Genomic DNA, 17970 nt, shown 5'->3' on the forward strand with positions numbered 1-17970 from the left:
CCTCTGTTCTCATCAACGACTCTATTAAGGCAATTATTTTACCCAGAGTATGTTTATTACTGCCTTACTCCCTCAGAAAATAAATGTCTCTACTGAAATTTGGGGTCATTATCCTGTCCTTTTTGTGCAATTCTTTCTCTAAGAAGCTGAGTTTGTGGTGGCCATTAACGAGTGATTCAGCTACAGTTCTTTCCTACACAAACCATGTGTCCTGTAAGGTTAGTCAAGAATAGTCTATTGTCTAAACTGGAACTAGTCGTTACAAGAAGTTGTTTAATGTGTTGAGAAATTGTTTCTTAACTAGTTACTCTAGTAACTCTGTAATTAAATTTAGTTATCTGATTGATATTCCCTGCCATTATGCCTGGAACATCCTTTTCCTGCTCTGAAAGCCTGAGATACAATCCTACCAGCATAACAGGGCGAGGAATTTACACCCACTTCAGATTCCTCATTGTTCATAACAGTTTCTCTCTTTAGATTCTAGGAAATGTTTGAAGTTTTACTGACTGTCACTGTTTCTACTTGACCAAACGGCCACATACCTGAACAGCTTTATTTGCACTTCTAATGGTATTCACAGTTTACCAATAAAGTGGAAAGTATTAATGTCCATAATTTAGAGTCTAAATCAATTATGTAAGGTGTCTCACCTGTTTTCCTGCAGAAACCATGATGTTAACAAGATAGACACAGAAGGGGAAGGTAGTGTGTTTTTAAATTTTTCTATCATCATTTATATTCCTGTTACATCTTCTCCTACGGAAGCTCTAGTAGTGCACCATTAGAAGGAATTTAAATGAATAAATGGGTGTGTGAAATGTCTAAGGGAAGCTGTAAAGGCATGCTGAAGGCCAGAGGACACAGGCTGAAAGTGCAAACCATTCAATTTTTTCAGGAAATTAGGAATGCAGTCTTGCCAGATAAAAAGTGAAGTTGGGCCTTAGGTAGGTTATGCAAGGTCGGGCACTCTCCCCATTTGAACACTTTTCCTGGATTGTATTCCTTCACGTTAGGAACCTGGATTACACAACTCAAGCACAGTTATTTGTTGTTTCAGGCAACATTACCATGGAAATTAATGAGAATTACTGGTAGTTATTCTTTTATTATTAACAATAAGTAACTTAAAGTACAACTGTCTCTGAGCCATGCAGGGCTGATATATACAACAAAAGATTCAAAATGCCTCTGGGACTTGCTGCGATTCAGTGCAAGTCCCTGGAATTTCAGCAGGCAGGGACTCGCTCTGGTTTCTCTTGTTTGCAACCCAGAGAGTGAATAAAAGTGAAGTGGTCCTGGCTTCTTACTGTCCAGGGAGTCTTGTCTCTGCAGCTTTTGTACTAAAGAGAGGACATAGTTAGGAGTTCTCAACAAGAAAGAACATGCATTCATCCACGGTCTTGCTGCTAAGCTGCACATTTATTAACAGTGTGAGAAAGAGGAATGAGATCTTGAGTTCAGATATACTCCAGTTCTTCAGGAGCCATTCCCTAATAAGTCAGTCCCATCTGAGTCAGTGGAATTTCTTTATGTACCACTGGCTACATGGAAATAAATACCTGCTTACTAAGCCCTTAAAATTATGAAAAGGTTCCAAATGACAATGTTTCCAGCTAAAATAAGTATAATGACTGACAAACACCTGACAGAGTTGTGCCCTGGGGACATACGATTCCGGTTTACAGAGTTCTAACTAAAAACATTGTAGGCACTTAACTACATGTCCACTTTTTTTTCTTTGCCTTATCAGCCTAGGGAGCCAGTATCAGGTGGTGCTGGATATGAGATGACCTGAATTCTTTCACTCCTTGACTCTTAAAACTAAAGTAACTGTGTCATCCAAAGTTGAGTCCTCCAGATGTGTACCTGAATGTGCTTATCTATAACAGCTCCTTGTATAGCCCATACTAGTGAAACACTGCACAAGAGAAGAAATATCTCCATGTATTTCTTAAAGCCCTTTGCACTGGCAGGGAAGATACCAGTAATCCTGATATGCAAATATAAATATTGAGCCTCACAAATGCTATACAAAAAGCCATGCAGTAAGTCAGTACGAGAAAGCAGAGCAGAGTTCTTCACTTCCAGGGTGATCCCCTGTTCCCAGACACACTGCCTTTTAGCTCTGCAATAGTTTTCTACCATTGTCAAGACTGGGAATAGGGTAAAATATCTCCAGGACTGGCCTGTGTTCAGAGGGAGATGTTAGCATACAAAACCTAGAAGGCATTAAACTCTTGTGCTGAGATTTTCATTCAGGATTTAACTGGCCTTATGTTACTGTAGTTCAGTGCAGTAGAAGTGAAGGTGTATTAACTTTATATCATTATTTGACTTACCTGAACTTTCCCTTGTGTCACCAGTATATTAAAGCCTTACACAACCTCGTAGCCTGGAGCCTTTTCTGTTTGATACCACAAACAGCTAGAAACATGTTTCTTCCTTTCTTCCAAATGACTGACAGGAAAGTTCAATTATAGGCTGGGAATTGGCCAGAGACACCAGCTGCCAGTGCTTGGACTCCAGCACAGGCACCATTGACATAGCAAAGGTTATGGAGACAAACATTAGCAATAGGACTAAGTCCTGATTCATAAAATACATTAATCGGGATCAGCATGTGGAAAGCATCCCAACCCTTATTCACGTCCTTTCATTGCAAAGCTCATAAGCATACAAGGCTTCCTGCATCAAATTCAGCATCACAGGACACAGTGGAGTGCAGTGCTAATGCAAAAGTGAGCAGGTGGTGCAGGAGGGGCCACTGGTAAGAGATAATTAAAGCGTGAGGAGCCAGCAAAGCGTTCATTGTGGGTGAAGCATCAAATCCAACACTTGTTCCAATACCCATGTTAGATATTTGTAACACCTAAGAGGTTGTAAACACCAGTCTTCTTGGGGGAGCATGAGGAGGGGGAGACACTGTTTTGAGGCCGCACAAGATGATTTATCCCTTAGACATTGGGGAGGTGGCAAACTGTCAAGGCAATTCCAACATGCACCTTTTCTTCTAGTATAAAGGGAAAAAACACTTGCATGGTAACTTTTTTGCTGGGGTATTTTATTATTGCTGAAGATGTCATGCTCATAATCCAGGGAGCAAGGAGTTGCTAGCAAGGAACGGGGGCAGTTTGGGAATGCCTGACTTTTCTTTGTAAACACCTCTTGTGCCCGTGTGCCATTGCCCGAGAGCTGCCTGGTACCTCCCTCCCAGGGAAGGGCCTGTAACTGGTCATCTCTCAAAGTGAGTTAAACGATGGCCTGGATCTGATCAGTTCGTTAATAAACACCTTTCAATCCTTAGAAAAATATCAGTCTCCACGAAGAGGCTTAGCAGAGGCAGGGATGAGTAAATTTCCTACAGAAACAAAACCAAAAGCTGTTTACTATCACTCTTTTTAATGAGTCTGACAAATTCAAATACTCTCATCTACTTCAGCCAAGTGTTGAATCACTCTTTTGGGTCACTCACCAGGCATACACTTTGTCCCCATCTGCCTGTGAAATGTTGATAATTATTTTTTAATACCAGAGAGTAATAAGAAACAATTGCTTATTGTTAGAAGTATTCCACAAATCCATCTTCTTTTAAAGAATGCCTGACTCCTTCAGTACCGCAATGTACTCCGTGGGTGAACACTGCACCCTTTCACAGGAGCTCCATCAGGACAAGCCACCTTTGTGGCTGCTGCTCTGCCAGTGTACCAGTGCGTGTATCTGTACAGCTTATTTCCGTGCCTGAAGGAAAATGAGCACTTCATTATGAGGCGCTTGCACACCAAAATAACTACCAGTACCGTTATTTCTCGGGTTTACTTTTTAAATCACACTGTTGTAGATAGGGCCTGTGCTGGCAGCCTTCATCCAAGGGTCTGTTAGAAAACACTTGGGAAATATAAGTCTCATGACACTACTTGCAGGCCATAGAAGTGCTGCTTAACTTCTCTGGTCAGCAGATTTTTTCCATGAATTCCAGTCCTGTATCCAAGGCAAATCTCATTATTTGCTATACACGGCTCAATTCCGCTTGCTAATTTCTTTTTCCTTCTCACAGGGGAGGAACCTTCCTGTGCTCCACAGGCGTGCCTGTGTTGAGGAGGTTAAGAAAGCAAGCAGGATGCATAAAATATGCCACCCCTCTTGGCACCGGCAGCAGCCTGGATGGATGAGCACGAATTTACAGACAGATGTTCCTTCCAATTGAATTGCCTGTGTCAGTGATTCCAGAAAGTTTAATGCTCCTGAAGAGCGTGAGACGAGGGCATCACTGAGCACAAGGCTGGCTGCATCCAGGGAACTGGCACACAGCAGGCAGAAGCTCTGCTGATCGTGACATGGCTGCAGCATTAATCTGTCTCAGCCTCGAGAGCCACTGGCTGACTCTGTCCTGGAATTTAATTTGGCTAATGTATCGCATGATGGAAAGCATGTTGCAATCTCTTCGCTAGGCAAGACTGAACAGAGAGTGACAGCATCCTCTAGTCCTGCGTAAGTGCACTGGTACCAGAGCTCCACTGAAGGGATACCCACGGAGAGTTTGGCTCCACCTCTCCAGGGATGAAAGATGATCTATTTAACACCTCCTGGCTCTTGTAGCTGTCAGCATCAGGCAGGCGAGCCTGAGCGGAGAAGGAAGAGGGGGAGTGTTCTTTTGAGCCAAGCGCTGGCTCTGCAACCCCTGTGCAAGTAGAAGTGTAGGAGTTTTTTTTTCTGAGAAACAGCTTCCAAACAGCAGTCTCAAAATACCTTGGTTTAACAAAAGAGATGATCTCCAGCACAGGAAGCCTATTTCCAGTCATGGTTTCAAGCTGGTAGCTACAGGACTAAAGTGTGACCAAGTATTTCAAATTAGCTAATGAAACAGCTGTTCTGTTTGATTTGCCTTTGGTCATAACCCAGCCCGAGTCTCAATTAAACAAGAGCCCAATATGATAAGAAACTGATCTGCCCCAGTACAGTCCTCTGGACAGAGACTGGAAACGAGCCCAGTGCTTCCTTAATGCCCATGCCCAACATCCCACGTGCACCTTGACCTTCCTGGGGCCTTTGCTGCACCAATTCTATGGGGAGCAAGAAAGGAGAGGGGTCTTAAGCTCCCAGGAGGGAGTGAGAGGCCAGGTGAATGGGAGGTGGCAGTGGTGGCAGCACCAGCCGAGCAGAGGCAGAAACCCCAGCCTCCAGGCCTGACCCAAAGATGACATCCAGCTTGGAAAGCAGAAGAGGTACAAGACAGACAGGGACACAATAGGGAGAGCATTGTATATCCACCAGAGATCTAGCTAAATTAATTTTCTGTCACAATTTCTGAAAGGAATTTCTGAGGGGAGCTGGGCATCCCTTTATCACCCACTCTGTTAGATGGCAAGCTGGATAAGGAACTGCGTGCCTTCCCTCCCCATCCCGTGGCCGCATTCAGCAGCAGCACATTCAGCAAACACACAGAGACTACAGGTGACTGCAAGAAACATTAACGCATGAACATAAGCCCCATCGACACAGCACCGTTCAGGACTAACCTAGAAGGAGGTTTTAAATATAGGCAAGCTAACTGCCAAAAATAAACCCTAACCCACCCCGGCTGCTGCGCTGTGCCATGGGAACAAACATTGTGCATATGATCAGATTCAGCAGGACAAAAGCAGCCTAAGGGTCTTTTTACATTTGGCTTGAAAAGGCTAAAAATAGCACCCCAAAACCACATTCCTTCTTGCATTGCCATCTCCTCCGCTGTTCCTGTTCACTGGCACTTGTACATGCAAAGCAGGATTTGGGATCCAAGGCCCTGGTAATTAGACTCCAGCCTGGCAGCTGCAAGTGAACAGCTTGGAGGTGTTATTTTTACGGGTTTATTAACTGACTCCATGAAAAAAACAGAGCCCAGCAAACAGAGAGAGAGAGAGAGAGAGAGAGAGAGAGAGAGAGAGAGTCCACAGCCACATGACAAGGTCTTAGTGACAGAAAAAGATAAAATAAAAGAGAGAGCCCAGTACCCTAAAGCCGATTAGTTATAGCAATTTCTCAAAAGCTAAATATAGAAAAAAAATCCCTCCCCCATCTTCGGCTCCATTGGTGGAGATGAGAAGGCTCCAGGAAGGAGATAGAGAGAAATTTCATTTTTGCTTAACCCCCTCATAGGTTTGCAGAGAGAAACTGCTGCTTGGTGATGCTTCCAATACATACAAACTCACTCCTCTGGCACCTACAGCCCGAGCACTCCTTTCCTCGGCACCGACAACTGCCAGCTTGTATCTGATCCAGCCACGAAGCCCAGACTCTGGGCATCTGAGCAGCATCCCTGTGACAGGCAGGGGTAGTGAAACAGGGATGCTCCTGGTGCCAGCCCAGTGTCCAGTGACGGCTGAGCCAGCACGGTCCCCATCACCACTCTGCTGGGCACAGCAGGCAAGCCCACACAGCCTCTGCATCCTGGGGCACTGTTTGCCTCCCTTCAAAGTGGTTGAACCACCCATGCTGCCCAAAACCAAGCAGGAGAGAGACAGGAGACCTCCTGTCCCCAATTTTCTTTCCTCCCTGCCTTTCCTACACTTTGGGGACAGACAAGGCTTGGGGTCAGATGAAGCCACCTGGGCAAGGAAAGAACCTTTGCATCAGCAGCCAGAGTAAGGGAATGCTCGGGGTGCTGGCAGCAGGAGGGAATAGGAGCTGGGTGATTACCTTGGCAAACCCTACTGCACGTCTCCTTAGATCTCAGGCAAATAAAAAACAGGCAGCTCCACAGAGATGCTGAGAAGCCAGGAAACGGGCAGAGCATTTCAGATTTATGGGAGATGAATTTAGCCCTTGTCTGGATGCTGACAGCCCATATTGCTGGCCCAAGCCGTGGCCTCTGTTCAAGCTCTAGGTTTAACTTATGAAAATAAATCACCATCATAGAGTGGAGGAGAAGCGCACCTCACTCAGCAGAGGGGACAGATAGGTTCACTGCACCTGGGCATTGCCAAAGGGGAGGGAGCAGCAGCAGAAAGGCTGTTGCTGCTTTGTCTTAGCCAATACCTTGCTAAAACTCAACCCAAGAAAGCCCTCTCCATGGCAGTCCTCAGCAGAGGCAGGACAGCCCTGCGTTCCCACAGCTCCAGCACAAGGATTTCTTCCCACGTTCATCACCCATACTGCAAGAGCAGTACTGGAGGCCACTCTAGACTTCTCTTCCCAGCGTTCAGCAAGACAAACAGACAGCAGTTAGAAGAGGGAGATATTTCTCTCCAAACTCCAGCCTTGCACTTGCTACCCCTCCCCCCCCCCCCGCCCTGCTAGGTTTAGGGTATTTTCAGTCCCTTCCATCCTCCCAGCTGCACAGGCTCCATCTCTGGGAGGGGGCTGAGGAAAACCCACATTTTCTAATCTCACCCTGCTTCTCCGAAGTACAATCAATTCCCTTAGACATACCTTCCCTGGGAGCATGCATTCCTGAATCCAAGTCCACCTCTGCCTGTTTGCAGGACTGTCTGCTCTCTGCGCCAGCCTGGCAGCATTGGGACCATCCTTGAATCCTCTTGGAAAGCCAGCTCTGCTGCATGCTGTGAACTGGGAAGAGCTGTCAGAGCTCCTGCTGGGTGTCAAGCACATCATTCTGTAGGACAGAGTTGTTGGTTAGTCTTATGGTGCACAGCCTTCCCTGTGCCACAGCGGAGACCATGAAGCTTCCAAAACACATCAGGTTTTGTGCTTTTATGTGGCCTGTTCCCAGACTGGAGGTCCACACAAAACACTCAGCTTCATGCAGAGGCAAAGGTAGAAGTGGCAGTGGGACAGGAATGTAATGTTTCAATACCCCAGCCCCAGAGCAAGGTTCCCATAGGGAAGGCAGAGCTGGGTATCTAACTTCAGGGCTATAGGGACACATCACCTTCCCCCTCACCCAATAACTCGGCTCAACAGACAATTGTTCCATGTCTGACAACACACAAGCAGCAGAAGTTTTTACACAGGCCCTGTGTCCCCACATTGACTTCATGGAGCGCCGCTATACTACCTTTAACCTGGGCAAGTGGGGCTGCAAACATGCTGGCATGGGAAGGGAATTCAGCATCAGCTGCATGACCCCACTCAAGGCCTGGGGAGGTGTATGTTGCTAGTGCACCCACAGGTCTGGCAGTACCACATCTCCCTAGTTTTTTTTTCCCCTAGTAAGACTTGGTATTTACCATCTGTGCTACCATCACACGTCTCCACAAAATCCAAAGTCATGGTTGCACAGGGATAGACAGTGCTTCGGGGACAGCAGAAGGGAAGGAAGCTTCTTTGCAGGGTGTCAGGACTACATGTGACATCGCTAGAGAGCGGAGAGCTGCAGGCAGCTCCCAGAGTTGCCAAAGTCTTCAGCCTCCAGAGCACAGGATGGGAATTTCAGAGCAAAGCACATCAAGTGAACTGAATGAGAATGACATTTTCCTTCCCAGCTGCTATATCCTTGCCCACACAGCCGGTGAGATGACTCCATGTCCCTAACGGTGCGATGTGATTAGTAAATAAATGATGTATTTGCACTAGAAAGAAGGAAAAAAAAAGAAGAAAGAAAGGAAGGGAGGAAAAAAGCAACCACATTTTGGGATAGTAGCATGCAGCAGTGAGCTCTTGAAAAATCTGCTGAGGAAGGCACAGCACATGGTTTGGGCAGATCAATGAAGCTGCAAAGTGGCCTGCTGCTGGCAGGCTCACAAATCCACTTTCTAATGAAATTTACAGCAAGTGGAATTTAGGTCACTACTTGGAAGCATTCAGTTTATTCCAGGCAGCTTTTAAAATATTTAAGAAATAGCTGTCAAATTAAGCCTGCTCTCCTCTGGCTGGAATGGTCTAACTCAGAGCCATGGCAGATTTCTTACCTACAGCTTAAAAAAATAATCTATGTTTAAAGCTTTATTTGATTGCCCCCTCCTTTTCATCATCACAGCAGTCATTGAGATCAACTCCTGCCATTGCAGTCATGGCACAGGTAGGAACCAAGGGCCCAGTGATGCTCGGGCTGTACCAGCCCAGCCACATTACCTTCCCCAGGGCAGCAGGGACACAGCCTCCCTGCAGTCTGTGCTCCCCCTCCAGCAGTAAAACTGGGCTTTATCTGCTGCTGAAGCAGATGCTGTAGACCAGCACTACAGCCAGACCCCCACTGAAAGCAGCCTCTTAGCAGAGGTGAGCCTTTGCTAAAGGCTGAGCACTGCCGAGAGGAAGGATCTGGGCTGGACTGGTGATTGCTAGCTCTATTCCCAGGACATCACGCTTTAAGAGAGCTGCTGGAGCCTCTTCATCGGGGTGTAGAAAGGTCGAAACCAAGCAGTTCTCCAGCTCTTTACCCAGCAGAAGTGGCCACGGCCCTAAGTCTCCATGTTCTTAATTCCCATAACAAATCAGAGCGAAAGTGCAGACATTTCCTCTTCCGACAGTGCAAAGTTCACTACTTTCGTAGCACACTGACAGCACAAACCAATTCTTATCTCAGCTCAAGGTCCAGCCTGCCAGCCACAGACCTCAAAGCTTTTTCCACCCTAAGTCCAAACCAGGAGCAGTGGATGAGAGAGCAGAAGGTGGCCTCAGAGCACAGCCAGGCTCCCAGCGGGTGGGTGCTGGCTCCTGGGCGGCTCTGGAATACTGACCCAGCAGAGGGGCAAGGTGGCCTTGTGGGGCTGTAATTCTCAAGCATAGAATTTGGGATCAAGGACTGTAAGAAGAAACACTCGCAGCATCAGGATGGCCTAACCTTGCTGTACCCAGGCAGCATCCTTCAGCCTGGGGATACACAGGAGACAGCCCGACCGGGGCTCTGTGACCTGGATTAATTATCTAAGAGGAAAACCCTTATCCTATCAATAAAGGACACCTCCCTTAAGCCCTGCCTGGAAGAGAGGATAACAACTGAGCCTGGAGGACTAATTTGATGTGGAAAATCAGAGGAGGCAGCTTGCTCTGGCTTGTCCTCCATGCCTTCTGCTGGCTGGCCAAGAGGGAATATTTCACCCTTTAATTCAAGCTGGGCCTCCACCTCTGAAGACATTTCCAATGACAGCACTTGGAAAGCACAGAGGACCTGCAGTGCCCGCTCCAGCCAAGCACAAGCCACCGGCCTCACGCCCAGCTTTGCTGAGAGGAGCCTGACAGCCCATGTCACCTTCCCCAAGACTGATTTTCCTCTTTTCCATTTAGCAGATCTTGGTTAGTTCCCACTAGTCCAAAAAGAAGATGAATGTGGCTGCTTTGGCCAAGCAGGTTACACAGGCTTTGTCAAGTACAACTCTCCTTGCCAGGCCACATCGGAGAGCTGTGTCTGGCACTGTCTCTTACCACCACTGCCTGCAAGCACAGCAGAGATGCCATTGACTGCTTTTAGTGCACCTGCACCCAGAGCTCTCCAACTGAGAGAGACTTTTCTTTTTTCACTTTTCTTTCTGTAATTGAAAAAAAAAAGTTATGGTAGAGAATTTGCACCCTGGTCCAAGAGTCCTGATCTGGAGTTTTGCTTCTCCCAAAAGAAGTTGAATATCCAAATGGGCTGAAAAAGCCCATGGATGCTACTGTTCCATAGCTGATGCTCAGGTACAGTGATTATATCAGTCATGGGATGGGGCACTTTCCTGCCAGAGAAAAAGAACTGCTTACATGTCGGAGATGGCATTATTTCCTGAAATCAAGTGCCCTGACTCTGCCATCCTGGATTCAGTGCACATAAGCCTATTTCTGTGGGGAAGATCTGACTGCTGTCAAGGCAGAGCTGCCTGCTTTCCTGGGCCATGTTGCTGGGCAGCTTCAGTGGGGACAAGATGCTGCCAGCTGCCAGGCAAAGCTCAGGGCTGACCTCCAGCAGCGAGACCTCCAGGGCCTCGACTCCAGTAGGATTTTTCCCTCGCAGTAAGAACAACTACTACATTAAAAAAAAAACCCAGTGCTGTGGTCAGAAGCAGGAGAGAAGACTGCAGGCAGCTGTCTGTGCTTGGGATCCTCCTCGGTTTATACTGCATGACAGCTGAGGACAGATCCCAATCTTCCCCACAAAAACACAATGGCTAGGATGTTTTCCAAAAAAACACACGGGAGGCACAGAACATGACCTCACCAGTCAGAAATGGAGAAATGAGAAAGCTGTGCACAGGCAACACGCTACGACAAGCAGACCCAGCGAGGCTGCAGCTGCCCAACCTGCAGAGCTGACGTAAGGGCTTGATGCTGCCAAAAGGCAAAGGTCCAGCTCACCCAGCGCCCACCAGCACCTTCTGTGGGCCAGACTCACTCCTTAAGCCAGCAGGAATAAAATGCTTTTCTGCCAGGCGAGTGAGTTGCGTCAGCAACCTGTGATGAGTAAGAAGAGGCAGCCCGAGCTGGGCAGGGCGAGCACTGCAGCTTCCTTTCTGCAGTGCTGGGCTGCTGGAGAAGCTCCCATCTCCTGCATTCCCAGAGCAGGCAGAGGAGTTGTGATAGGGGCTAGGGTGAAACCCAGCTGAGGAACACCACGTGCTGAGAAATGGGGACCCAAGAGCATAAGGGAAGAGCAGAGGGGAGCTGAGCTCCCTGAGGCTTGGAGAACAGGTCAGATGCTGCAGCAGGACAGCCAACCCACCCATGTAAATGATTAGAGCAGCTCACATCCATGGAGCTGTTTGCAAGGAGGCTGAGAGCCAGAGGCAAATCAAGAGCTGCAGAGAGCCATCAGTCCAGGGCAGAGTAAAGCAGTGCTTGGAGGGCCACCAGGATTGTGACCTGCCAAAGAGCAACATTCCCTCCCTGTCTCCAAGAAAGCACGCTTCCTCTCAGCTTGCCGTCAGCACAGAGAGCACGTCCAAGCAGATAACTCATTGCTCTGGAGACTCCTGTACTCGTGAGATGAGCTATTCTTACCCCCTCAGGAAGGAACAGCTTGCAAACAGCACAAACAAACTCATGGCTTGGCCTTATCACAGCGCACAGGGTGCAAATGGCAAACGAGGCTCCTCTAAACAGTTACTCATGCTTCAACGTGTTTGCAAAAACAGGGAGTCACAGTGGTGGCCAAAGCACTTGGCACACAACCTTCATCACAGCCAGGAAAGAAAAATAAATGGTGCGTGCTTGGAGAGCTGAGGAAAGGACCGCTTTGGGGGACTGGAGACAACACACAAGGACCACGTTTGGCTGCAACCCATCATCTCCGCCAGCACCCTCAGCACCTCTCCTGGGTCCTTCTGCAAGTCACACAGGGCTCTTGGCCACTCTGGCATTGCCCAGCACCAACCTGCTGGGGATGCGTGAAATCCTCAGAAAAGCCGTTTGACATTGTCCACCTTCACACAGGCAAGACACAGCACCAAGGAAGAGAGGCACAAGCACTTTGTTGACCACAGTGCTAGAAACAATTTCCTTCCTGTGAGAGCCTGGAGCTAACTACCATGTGAATTAATTTGCCCAATTAGCAGAAAAAAACTAGTAAAACAGCACAGGCTTCAAAACATATCGGTTCAATACAGATATGTATTGCCCAGAGCAGTGGTGGCTGCCCCATCCCTGGAGGTGTTCAAGGCCAGGCTGGATGGGCTTTGAGCACCCTGATCCAGCCGGAGGTGGCCCTCCCTGCCCATGGCAGCAGGGTGGATCCGGATGATCTTTAAGGTCTATGACACCAACACTGCGTAGGGTGTTTGCCTGCTCTCTTTGTCTTGACTATAAATTCTTGTTTGCTCTTTAAGAGGCTCACAGCAGCTTCACATTGTAGAAAAATCAATGAGGAAAACCAGGGGCACCCATCTTCTTAGAGCCATGAGAGGCTCCAGAGCAGGCAATACATGAGCCTGCTCCAGACAGGCACAAGCCACTTTTACAATGCAATTTCAAGTCACTTCAGCTGATAAACAAATAGCATACTTAAGCATGATTTGCAAATTACACAGCCCCAAATACCCAGCTGACCCACTTCCCCCAGGTCGGTTTTGCTTCCCTCAAACGGCTGCTGACAGTCTCTAATGCACTTTGCATGTTGGTTAAGCAGCGCCCACAGCACATGGAGCTGGCAGAGGTTGGGTGCTGCCTGTACCTGTCAGCCCAAAGCTGTGACAGTGCCTCTAGTGCCACTAATGACTTCAGCTGCTGGACTGGTTCCACAGCAAGCCCCCAGGAGAGGTGCTGGGACCACACTTGGCAGTGATGCGCATATGACCACAGCAAGACAGAATCTCCCAGGAGCAGCTGGGGAAAAGCACATATTTTTTTTAAAGGCAAACCGTGACCAGTACTTTGCTGACCCATCCTGAATGCAAACCTTCAAAGAGAACATTGACATCATTTTCGCAGAAGCCACAAAGTAAAAAAAGATGTAACGTTTCCTTGAAAACAAAGAAAAGGCAAAAAAAGGATGGCCCTTCCTCCAGGCACTGCCTCACCTCCTCACCCTCACTCCTCTCAGCCCCACCGCACTTTGGCTGCCTCTCTGTTCTCCAGGGGCAGTGAACAGCAGACACCATCTCTCAGTCAAGAACTGCTCCCCTCTCAGATGTAAAGATTGAGCTTCCAAACGTCCACAGGCCCCATCCAGTAACAGCAGCCAGAGAGAAGCGCAGGCTCCTGTGCATCTCAGCCTGTGGCAGTGACGTACTTCAGAAGATGCCCATCCCTTCAGATACGCCTCTGCAAGCACTGCAAGCGCTGGAGCCAAGCCGGCATTGCCCGAGAATGGGGCCAAGTTCAGTTCTGCCCAAGAATTGATTCTCAACTCACTTGCAAGCAACATTTTAGCAAGGAAGAAATCCTCTATTTAGCCAAGGAGCCAGCATGGCCACCACAAGCCAAGCCGTTTCTGCGGCACTTCCCGTAAGGACTAAGCACAGGGAACACAGACGCAACCTGTAGTAACCCAGCAACCGGCACTACTTCACTGCATCTCAGCACAGGAAGGACGTGGATCTGTTCAAGTGAGTCCAGAGGAGGCCACAAGGATGATCTGACAGCTGGAGCACCTCCCATCCAAGGGTAGGCTGAGAGAGTTGGGGTTGTTCAGCCTGGAGAGGCTACAGGAAGACCTTAGAGTGGCTTCCAGCACTGAAAGGGGCTCCAGGGAAGCTGGGGAAGGACACTTGAACAGGGAGTGCAGGGACAGGATGAGGGGGAATTCTAAACTAAGGGAGGGTAGATTTAGACTGGATATTAGGAATTTTTTTACACCGAGTGTGGTGAGGCACTGGCACAGGTCGCCCAGCGAGGTACTGGCTGCCCCATCCCTGGGGGCTCTGCGCAGTCTGAGTGAAGACGTCCCTGCTCCTGCAGGGAGGTTGGACTGGATGGGCTTTACAGGTCCCTTCCAACCCAAAACATTCTACAATTTTATGATTTCATAGCACGCTGCCCTTGGTCTTGGCTTGGCAGCATTGCGGATTGAGCAGAAAATTCCCTCTACCTGTGACAGGAAATCTGGGAACCAGGCTCTTTGCAGTGCAAGTCAAAATTTCCCATTGGCTGTACATTTTACTCCACAGATGGAAGTAAATGGAAGTGAGCACACGCAGGTTAACCCTCTAAGCAAGTTCTTCCAGGTACCAGCACTGGAGGCAGCCACTGGCAGTACCAAACCTGAAACAGAGCTGTCGCCCCTCAGGCACATCGTTTACCAGCAATTCCCTGGGCCAGAGCTGAGCATCGTCACATGGAGCGCCACACGGAGCGCCCGGCAGCAAGCCCAGCTGGTGGGTGTGTAATGCACAAGCAACCTGGGCTGCTGCCAACGGGCAGAGTGGGGATCTCCGACAGGAACATGACCCCATCCCAGCCTTGGTGCCTGCACACCCGATTAAAGAAAGAGGCTCCCAGTTTTCCAGTTTCAGTGAAATCAACCCATTCCGCAGAGCTTCACACCCTCTAGTGGAGACAGGAGCGCGGTACATGGGGGAGCCGCTCTCAACTCCTTCAGCACTGCTCAATTCAAGGCTGAATTAATTACCCCTACAGACGCATCTCCACCATTTGACCGCCCTGGGCACAAGGGTCACTGCAGAAACAGCTGTACTTGCCTGCTTGCACACTTGCGGCATGCTAGAAATCTTTCTACTTTGTCTGTGCACAACAGCGAGCATTAAATATGAAGGAAGAAAGTAAACTTTGAGAACTGGATTTTATTAATATTTACCACCCAGTCAGGCAAACCAACTTTCTATAAGCCACACAGATAGAACCAAATGGCAAAAGCAGCACTCTCACTATCCCGCAGAACGATCTTCCAGTCCTACCACCTGAAAAGAAACCACCAGGATGTTTAGCAAGCACATTGCAGGGAAAGCTGGACACTGGTGTCAGAGCTGCTCAGTGTGCACAGGCCGTCAGGCCCCACAGGCTCCTCATCCAGAGGCCTCCTGCAAATGCTTATGTTACATGGTAACTGAAATAAGAAAATGCTTCATTGCTACAGTGGACAGGAAAACCCTTTCTCAAATAATTTTTCTAAAATCAAGATTCTTCAAAACTAGGAGATACTTCTCCAACTTATATCCAAGTTTTCCCTTCTTTATTAGAAATCTGACAAGTTTTAAATATACCAACATTTAAAAAGTTTTGATTTAAAAGACAAATGCAACTCCTTGGATGCAGGACTAAAACCAAACAGTAAAGAAAATCACAGCTGTAACGAGACAGCAAAGCACACAAAGCCTTACAATTTGCTCAAGTAAAAAAGTCACCTTATCAGCATTCCCTGCTACATGGGGAACAAAGCTTTGGAATTCAGATAGTACCAGTGAAAAATCAAGTGGAAAACTAAGGTATCCAAGGTCTACTTTGCATGTCTGTAAAATGTGCCTGCAAAACTTGCCTGAAAAGGAATGGCAATGTCAGTTTAATTTTGCTAGAATATATTCAAAAGCAGATTTCGGAACTAATCCAAAGCTAGTTTTCCCTGGATCAGGGGGACCTGTTGTGTGCAGTATCATACATGACCACCAAAATGCTGCATGGATGCTCACACCTGTTACTGCAAGGGACACGCCCCGGTGGGGAGCCTGCCCAGGAGTTGCTCTCGGGCATGGGTGAGGCTGGTTGGAACATGGCTGGGCCAGTGGCCCCCACCATCCAGCAGCCCTTCCCCAGCCCTGTACGCGCTGCGGCACCTACAGACCCTCCTGTTCCCACCCAGGAAGAACAGACAGGGCTCACCCGGCTCTACTCACCTCACAGATGGAAGTGCTGAGGGCAAGCACAAACCCCCATCATCTCCGCTTGGGGTTCCTCTGTGGTTGAGCTCCAGCAGGAAACCCTGTGGCACAGAGAGTGTATTATTCCCCACACCATGCCCTAACCCTGCTTGCACCCCCACAGCACTCTGCCCCCCCATGCCCTGTTTTTGTCCCACCACCCTCCACACGACCCCCCACACCGTGCCCCAAGCCCCAACTTGGATCTCCACAGCATTCCAGCCCCCCCAAGCCCTGTCTCCTCCATCCCCACCGCCCCCAACATTGCCCCCACCCCTCCCAGTCCCACTGCCCACCCCACACTGCCCCAGCCTCACTCCCCCAGTTTTGTCCTCACCTCCCCCAGCCCCACTGCCTCCCCACACTGCCCCCCCTCTCACATCACCCTCAGCCCCACTGCCCTTATTGCCCCCCAGCATTCCCCAATTGCCCCCCAGCCCCCAACACTGCCTCCCACACTGCTCCCGGCCCCACTGCCCCCATATACCGCCCAACATCTCCCACATCATCCCCAAACCCACCGCCCCCCTTCACCACCCGCAGCCCCCCAAATTGCCCCGAACTGCTGCCCCAGCTCCAAACGCCCCCCGACCTCCCTCCTCAGCCCCAAATGCCATGCCATGCCATGCCATGCCATGCCCTGCCCTGCCCTGCCCTGCCCTCCCCTCCCCATCACTGTCCCATCCGCGCTGCCTCCACACCCCGCAGCCCCCACACGCCCGGCCCCGCCAAAAGGCCCCGCGCGACCGGAACCGGAAGGGCCGCAGCGCGCCGAGCGGATGCGCGGAGCAGAGCGCCTCGCGCAGGACACTTCCGGCCTCACTGTGGCCTCCTGTGGGCCGCCTCGTGCGGCCTTGGCCTTTAGGGAACCACGGCGGGGAGGAGGGGGAGGCGTGGGGCAGGAGGAGGGCAGGGGCAGGGGGAGGGCAGGGGCAGGGCACGAGGGTAGGGGGAGGAGCAGGGGGAGAGCAAGGGCAGGGCCGAGCCGAGCCGAGCCGAGCCAGTGTGAGGCGGCGGTGTGTACCTCGGTGGTCCTGTTTGCGCTGAACGGTCGCACAAAATCACAGGTTGTCGTCAGTGGAAAATGAAGGAAGGAATAAGTTATGTTAAGGGAATCATAGAGTAGTTTGCGTTAGAAGGGACCGTAAAGGTCACCTAGTTCCAATGCTGCTGCCACGGGCAGAGACACCTCCCACTGGATCAGGCTGCCCAGCGCCCATCCAACCTGGCCTTGAACACCTCCAGGGATGGGGCAGCCACAACTTCCCTGGGCAACCTGGACCAGTATCACACCACTCTCATAGAGAAGAAGTTCCTTGGGTCAAGCCTAAATCTGCCCCTCTCCAGTTTATACCCGTTCCCTCTAATCTATCACCACAAGTCATTGTGAACAGCCCCTCCCCAACTTTCTTGTAGCCCCCTTCAGGTAATGGAAGGTCGCTAGAAGATCTTCTTGGAGCCTCTTCTGCAGGCTGAACAAGCCCAACTCTCTCAGCCTGTCTTGTATGGGAGGTGCTTGAGCCTTGTCGTCTTCTCTGGACCCGTTTCAACAGCTCCGTGTCCCTGTATGTTGAGGATTGAATGAATTAGCTTAAGCAATAACAAGAATAATAAGAATCAAAAAGACCATCAGAGGCTTCTGAAAACACAAAGAAACTGATGTGCAAACAAGAGTGGGTGAAAAACAATGATAAGTTCCTGGAAAAACAATGGACATGTAACATGTTCCTGGGAATCTTTGTAGATATGTATGTTTTACCACTATAAAAAGTCATGTAACCAGTCTCAATAGTGTGACAAGGCCAGGTTGGAT

The 17970-nt window shown here is 49.3% G+C and overlaps 1 long non-coding RNA gene and 1 other non-coding gene across 4 annotated transcripts; both read right to left on the minus strand.

Annotated features, from left to right (window-relative positions):
- Positions 1 to 1099: 1099 nt before the first annotated feature.
- LOC128854003 (uncharacterized) lies at positions 1100 to 16950 on the minus strand. Of its 3 annotated transcripts, XR_008452876.1 has the most exons (4): positions 16859 to 16950; positions 16134 to 16219; positions 7411 to 7594; positions 1100 to 3361 (listed from the first exon to the last, which is right to left on the minus strand). It is a non-coding gene; the product is annotated as an uncharacterized LOC128854003 (long non-coding RNA). The 3 variants fall into 3 exon arrangements; XR_008452875.1 differs by lacking the exon at positions 16859 to 16950 and having other exon boundaries at positions 1100 to 1343; positions 16134 to 16303; XR_008452874.1 differs by lacking the exon at positions 16859 to 16950 and having other exon boundaries at positions 16134 to 16303.
- LOC128854052 (small Cajal body-specific RNA 16) lies at positions 15879 to 16058 on the minus strand. The gene has a single exon (XR_008452957.1). It is a non-coding gene; the product is annotated as a small Cajal body-specific RNA 16 (non-coding RNA).
- Positions 16951 to 17970: the final 1020 nt, after the last annotated feature.

Source organism: Cuculus canorus, chromosome 18 (assembly GCF_017976375.1).
Source record: "Cuculus canorus isolate bCucCan1 chromosome 18, bCucCan1.pri, whole genome shotgun sequence".
Classification (NCBI taxonomy): Eukaryota; Metazoa; Chordata; class Aves; order Cuculiformes; family Cuculidae; genus Cuculus; species Cuculus canorus.